The sequence below is a fragment of the Callorhinus ursinus genome, unplaced genomic scaffold (genome assembly GCF_003265705.2).
Source record: "Callorhinus ursinus isolate GAN/ISIS: 27379988/994484 unplaced genomic scaffold, GSC_fseal_2.0 scaffold12, whole genome shotgun sequence".
NCBI classification, from domain to species: Eukaryota; Metazoa; Chordata; class Mammalia; order Carnivora; family Otariidae; genus Callorhinus; species Callorhinus ursinus.
The window spans coordinates 47987632-47993631 of NW_027397074.1; the positions used below are offsets into that span (position 1 = coordinate 47987632).

The 6000-nt window shown below is 40.6% G+C and overlaps 1 protein-coding gene and 1 pseudogene across 4 annotated transcripts in view; both read left to right on the forward strand.

Annotated features, from left to right (window-relative positions):
- Window positions 1-6000, forward strand: part of BBS9 (Bardet-Biedl syndrome 9) — a 474925-nt gene that overhangs the window by 228289 nt on the left and 240636 nt on the right. The window lies entirely within an intron of this gene.
- LOC141373934 (guanine nucleotide exchange factor for Rab-3A-like) lies at window positions 2011-3252 on the forward strand (annotated as a pseudogene).

Below are 6000 nucleotides of genomic sequence, written 5' to 3' on the forward strand. Positions count from 1 at the left end.
CATTGCTAGTTGCAACCCCAGCTCTCCTTACAATTTGTCCGAATGGCTTTGGAAAAATTAACAATGCCTGTATTTTCATCTATAAAATGGGGATAAAACTGTACAGTTATATTATGTAAGAATAAATGAGATAATCCCTAAAAAACATGTAGCAGTTTCCTGGTATACTCTATGTGCCAGGTAAATTTTAGCTGCTAGTATTATTTTCATCCCTATTATTTTTAGTACTACTACTGATGTCAGTTTCTCAGTGTGGCTTTCTGTGACCCATACATAGTATCTCAAGAAAGAGTACCCATTCGCCTTTATTATAGCACCCTTTCCACCTGCATTCTAGTTCTTTTATGACTTGTAACTATTTAATTGTTGTTTACTTATTTATGTTCTGCCCTTACCACTAGGATGAAAACTGGGACCAGAAGGTGTTGTTCCCCGTTGTCTCCCAGCTCTTACACTTCATAGTTTTTGAATGGATGAATAGATGGAGTGTTACCTTGAATGTCCTTGAGACTGTCAACCAAAGATATTCTTGCCTTGTGGCCCTTCCGTAAAGGGAGCTACATTTCATTTCCCACATTTGCCCCTTTGCTTTGAACTACTGTACATGACTTTTCTCTGTTACTTTATAGAGCAGAAATCTTTGTTTGCCCACTATGGGGGATTGAGATGGGTCTCTCAGAGAGTTCATAGGCCTCTGTTCAGATAATTTAAATCCTGATGAAAGGAGAAGGGAAATGTTTAGACTTGCCCATGTTTCATTTTGTCAGATTAGTGATTTTGTTGTCTGCCAGGGTGGGGAAAGGAGTTCCAGTTATAGGCAGCAGGGACAAGACACTTCACCTCTCTGGGGAAGAGTTCTAGGTACTGCTTCCTTTCTTGGCACAACATCCTTAATATAACACCTAGGCCCACTGTAAGCTGTGATTGTGGACTAAGCCCAGCACTGTCAAGGAGGCATTAGGGTGGGTGCTAATTGGATTTGTCCTGTACAATCAACAGTCAGCGCCTGGCCAGCCAAACTTGGGGTTACCGTTGGTGTTCTCCTGAGAATCATGTCCATTTTTTCCCCAGTGATACATTCTGATAAATTTTCACACTAACTTTGGTGGACAGACTTGCCTGGTCCATACCTGAATATGCCTTGTTTCCAGATTTTCTTGCCAGTGTCTACATGGGCAATGTAACAGAAACAGTATGATAATCTTGTTACAGCGCAGCATAAAAACTGCTCACTCAGCTTCAGCCATACTAGCTTCCTCAGTGTCCCTGAAAGCACCTTCCTGCCTCAGGGCCTTTATACTCAGTTCCCTGGCTTGCAGTGCTCTTCCCGTAGATATCCATGGCTTGCTCCTTCGCTTCATTCAAGGAATCTTGAAGTGTAAATTTTTTTACATGTTGGTCACACATTTTTTTTACATCTATAATTCTTTTAGAAGTGTCACAATAATACCAGTTGTTTATGCACATCTCTTTTCAGGTATATAAATTGTGACACATTTATATTGGAAAATTATAGTTGAATGGAATAACTTTCTTTCTGTAGTTTTATTTCATTTTCTATACAAGAAATTTTATTCCTTAGGTGTATTTAGACTACGTCCCAGGTTTTTCTACCTGCTTATGGAAGCCTATTCAAAATCCTTCTAGAACCAGAATAAATGAGATTTCCTTTGCAATATTAGCACTATAATGTTTATGTAAAAAATTTATGGCTTTATCTAAAATGGCAAATTCTATGCCAAGGAAAATACATTTTCTTAAAGCCACTTTTTTTTTTCCATATCTGCTCTTTGGAAGTTACTGGGTTAATTAGGTTCTATGTGGGTCTTACGGGGTTTATGATGGAATCCCTGCCCTGAAGCCCTGAGGCAGGAAGGTGCTTTCAGGGACACTGAGGAAGCTAGTATGGCTGAAGCTGAGTGAGCAGTTTTTATGCTGAGCTGTAACAAGATTATCATACCAGTTTCTGTTAAATTGCCCATGTAGACACTGGCAAGAAAATCTGGAAACATGGCATATTCAGGTATGACCAGGCAAGTCTGTCCACCAAAGTTAGTGTGAAAATTTATCAGAATTTAGCACTGGGGATGCACACCCTTGAGGAAATAATGGTGACAAGGATGATAGTAGGTAACATTTATTGAGTACTCACTATGTGGCAGGCAGCATTTTAAGAATTTTATTAAAATGAGCATTATTAAGGCATTGTGTCTTTTCACTTTCAGAATCTCAGGATCTGGAAGTGGTAAAGGAACTTGCTCAGTATTATGAACCTGGGAGGGAGCTCTTCTTTAATATTATTGACAGGTATTCCTACAGGATCTCTGTGGAGATTTGCAAGAAAGGCAGAGCTCTGAGCTCCTGATGGAGGAGCTCACAAAGCCCATAGGAGCTGAAGCTGAAAGATGAGGACCATGAGCAGCTATGGGAGGTGTAGGAACACTGGAGCAGGACCTAGAGGTGTGGCTGATGGCCAGACTTTCTGAGGAAGTTCACAAGATGATATGAGAAGCTCTCATGAAATAGTTGGCATCTGAAAAGCTGCTGAAGGAGGTGGTGGGTAGAATTGACAGGCTGCAGGTGGAGGTGACAACCTTGAAGGTAGCAGTCGTCACATCCACATCCAGCCTCTCCCAACCATGAGCCCCACTTGCAGCTGCTGAACCCCGCTAACACTGGGCCCCACAAGGGCCAGAAACACTAGCAGCTCCCTCTACCCAGTTGTGAGCCCCTCTACGGGACATACCTTTGCCATGGATGAGGAGGACAAGGAGATGGATAGGGCCCTTTTTGCCAGATTCTAAGCCTGGAGGGAATTGCATATCGTGGACAAGCCCTGTTACTTCCTTGGAAGGGTGTACCCAGGGGATGTGGGCCCTTGCCTGGACTTTATAATGCGGGATTTCTTGGTGCTGCTGTAGGCCAGTTGGGAGGACAACAAATGCTCACCACCTAGCCCATGGCTTTGCAGATGCTGCCGCAGTATGAGTGGACACAGTTAAGTGCGGCAGTGCCAACGTATGTGTCCACACCTGCCAGTACCACATCTGGCTCTGTCACTTTGAGAGCCACAACTACACCTCACCATCCTCTCTAGCTTGGATCACAGTAGTGTACAATTTTGTCACTTTCATCTACTACATCCAGCAAGACCTGTTGCATAAGAATATGAAGCCAATATTTTGGGAGATCACAAAGCTGCAAAAGGAGATGAAGCTGGCCCAGTTTAGCATCTTTTCCTTGGAGGCCTAGGGTATTACCTGGGCCTGGGGGGAGGCGGGGTTATGGGCTGGGCAAATAGCTGCCCCAAAATGGACAGACACATAAAAAGACAGGGTCCTAGAGCCAGTCCTGAGCCAGAAACCAAACATCCGCCTGGGAGGGACAAATGTCCAGGACCTGGAGGCAGCACTGAGCTGGCACCAAATACCTGTCCCAGGACAGATGGAGTGACAGACAGATTTGTCTTTCTTGCCTATTGAGTTATACAATTCCCAAGGAGATTTTCAAGAAAGCACCAAATGCCAAGGAGCTCAGAGCCTTAGATGCTTCCATAGGAGTGAGGTAGTTCCCTACCTCCTAAGGCAGCTAACTCTACAAATATCTGTAATTATTACACAATACTTATTGTGCCTTCTGCCCTTTGCAGCTCCCTTGCTATTGTCTAACTCTTCTGCTGTGGGATAGACCATCACATTTTACTTAAAAATAGGAATGTATCCCTTGTGGGGAAGTCCTGGCACTTTTGTGGCAACGTCAACCTTCATGGAGTATCCCTGAATCAGTGATGGCAGAAACAGTGTTTACTCTTCCCCCATCACTCCATCTTTCCAGGTCTGCAGTGAACTCCTTAAGGGCAGAGGCTCTTGCTTTATTCATGGTTTTATTCCCAGTATCTTGCACTGAGTTATGGAAATGAGTGAAAGAGTGAATGAATACCAGTCTGGGATTAATATGTTGGGTCCCAAGTTTAGCTTGGATAGGACCCGAGATTTGCAGAATTCTAATACTGTATTTTGTCATCATAATTTTTTTTTTTTACCTCTTTACTCCTGCCCCACCACAGTTTTGCTCTTTCTGTTCTTAGAGCATTAACCATCCAGTGACATTTGTAAAGAAAGGTAAAGCTGTGATATCTGACCTTAGCCCTATTCTCTTTGATGGGAGAAATGAGGAAATCATCTGATCAGCACTGTGGGTAGAAATTAGAATCCAGAATAAGGCTAGGGTGAGGGGAGGGCTGGGGGACACTCCAGGGGAAATGATATGATAGCAGAGAACATCAGGGTGTTTGCCATACGCTTTGGGAGGCATACCCAGTATATTTTATTCCTTATGTAATTGAAAGAGAGATGACTAGGAGAATGAGAGGAGATATATTTTTGAATTCTGATGGAGGATGACAAATTGAAGTCCTAATGCCAATTTAAAGATGACATATATTTATAGAATTTGTCAAGGTACCATGGGGAATATAATAAATATTTCACATGTCCACATGTCATGCTACCTTAGCAAGACCTTAGACACCCTAGGCAAGGAGACTGAGTTCATCTTTGTACTCCCAACTTTTCTTTCCTTATGAAATTGTACATAATAGATGCTCAATAACTTGTAAATCACATAGACTAGAGGAATTGGTTCTAAATCTCAAAGTCTACAATCTCTTGGAGAAACTGAATATAATCATCTGGAAAGTTAAATAGGAATAAGAAAAAGTACATACCCTGACCAAATGGAATTTATTCCAGGTATGCAATGCTGATTCAGTGTCCGAAAACCAATCAGTGTAATCCACCTAACTTTTGTAATCCATTAACTTTAGTTAATCATAGTGTATCTGTGTGCATTCATTAATCATAATAAATGTACCATAATTAAGATAATGGGGAAACTGGGTGAAGGGCATGTGGGAACTCTGTATAATCTTCTTAATTTTTCTGTAAATCTAAAACTGTTCTAAAATTAAAAGTTAATTTAAAAAATGCATGGTTATATGTGGTTAAGTGCATAGTAAACTGTAGACATACTACGTCTCTATATAAATTCAAAGAGATACAGTATTGTAATGTGGTTAAGATTAATAGCTAATCTTTGGATTAATAGCTAGAGTTCTAATCCCTGCCATTACTGTCTGGCTAGATGACCTTACAGATTATTTAAACTTTTCTGTAAAATGGGGATAACAATATTTCCCCCATAGGGGTATTGAGGTTTAAACCAGAGTGACTGCAGAGTGCTCGAGACAGTGCTTAGTACATATTAGGCTGCTATGGATGGTAGAGAAATAAGGATTTCTTGGGGTAGGTAGGACTGAAGCCAGGTCTTGGAGAATAGGTAGGATTTAGACAGGGAAAAAGGATATATATCATGAATTCTAGCTCTGACATTTAATTTGCTTTGTGACCTTTGATGAGTCTCTGAAATTCTGTGTGTAGTTTTCCTTTTTATTAAAAAGAGATTGTTGCGATCATAGTGCTTGTTTCATAGTTGGTGCTCAAAAAATAATAGTTGCTCTTATCATAAATGTAGTTACTGTTACCGCTGTCATCATTGTTGTCATTAAATCAGGGTAGGGGATGGATAGGAATTGGGCTTTCTTGGAGCTGAGGTTTCAGCTAATGGAGGGCAACAAGATTTATATTTAGGGAAGAGTCTGATTACAAATATAAATAAAAGAACTATTAGAAAAATAGAAAACTTTGATCATGATTACAGGGATTTAAGCTGGCTACAATGTCTAGGATGTGGGGGACTTTCTACAGAATAAGTTTTATTTCACATCAAAATTCTGAAACAGATTCATGAATACCAGATTATACTTTTGCAATGACTTTTTTCTTACCTTGTAAACAAAGCTAGCTTGCTTGCTTCCCCCCCTTTTCTTTCTTTCTTTTTCTTTCTTTCTTTCTTTCTTTCTTTCTTTCTTTCTTTCTTTCTTTCTTTCTTTCTTTCTTTCTTTCCTTCTTCCTTTCTTTCTTTCTTTCTTTCTTTCTTTCT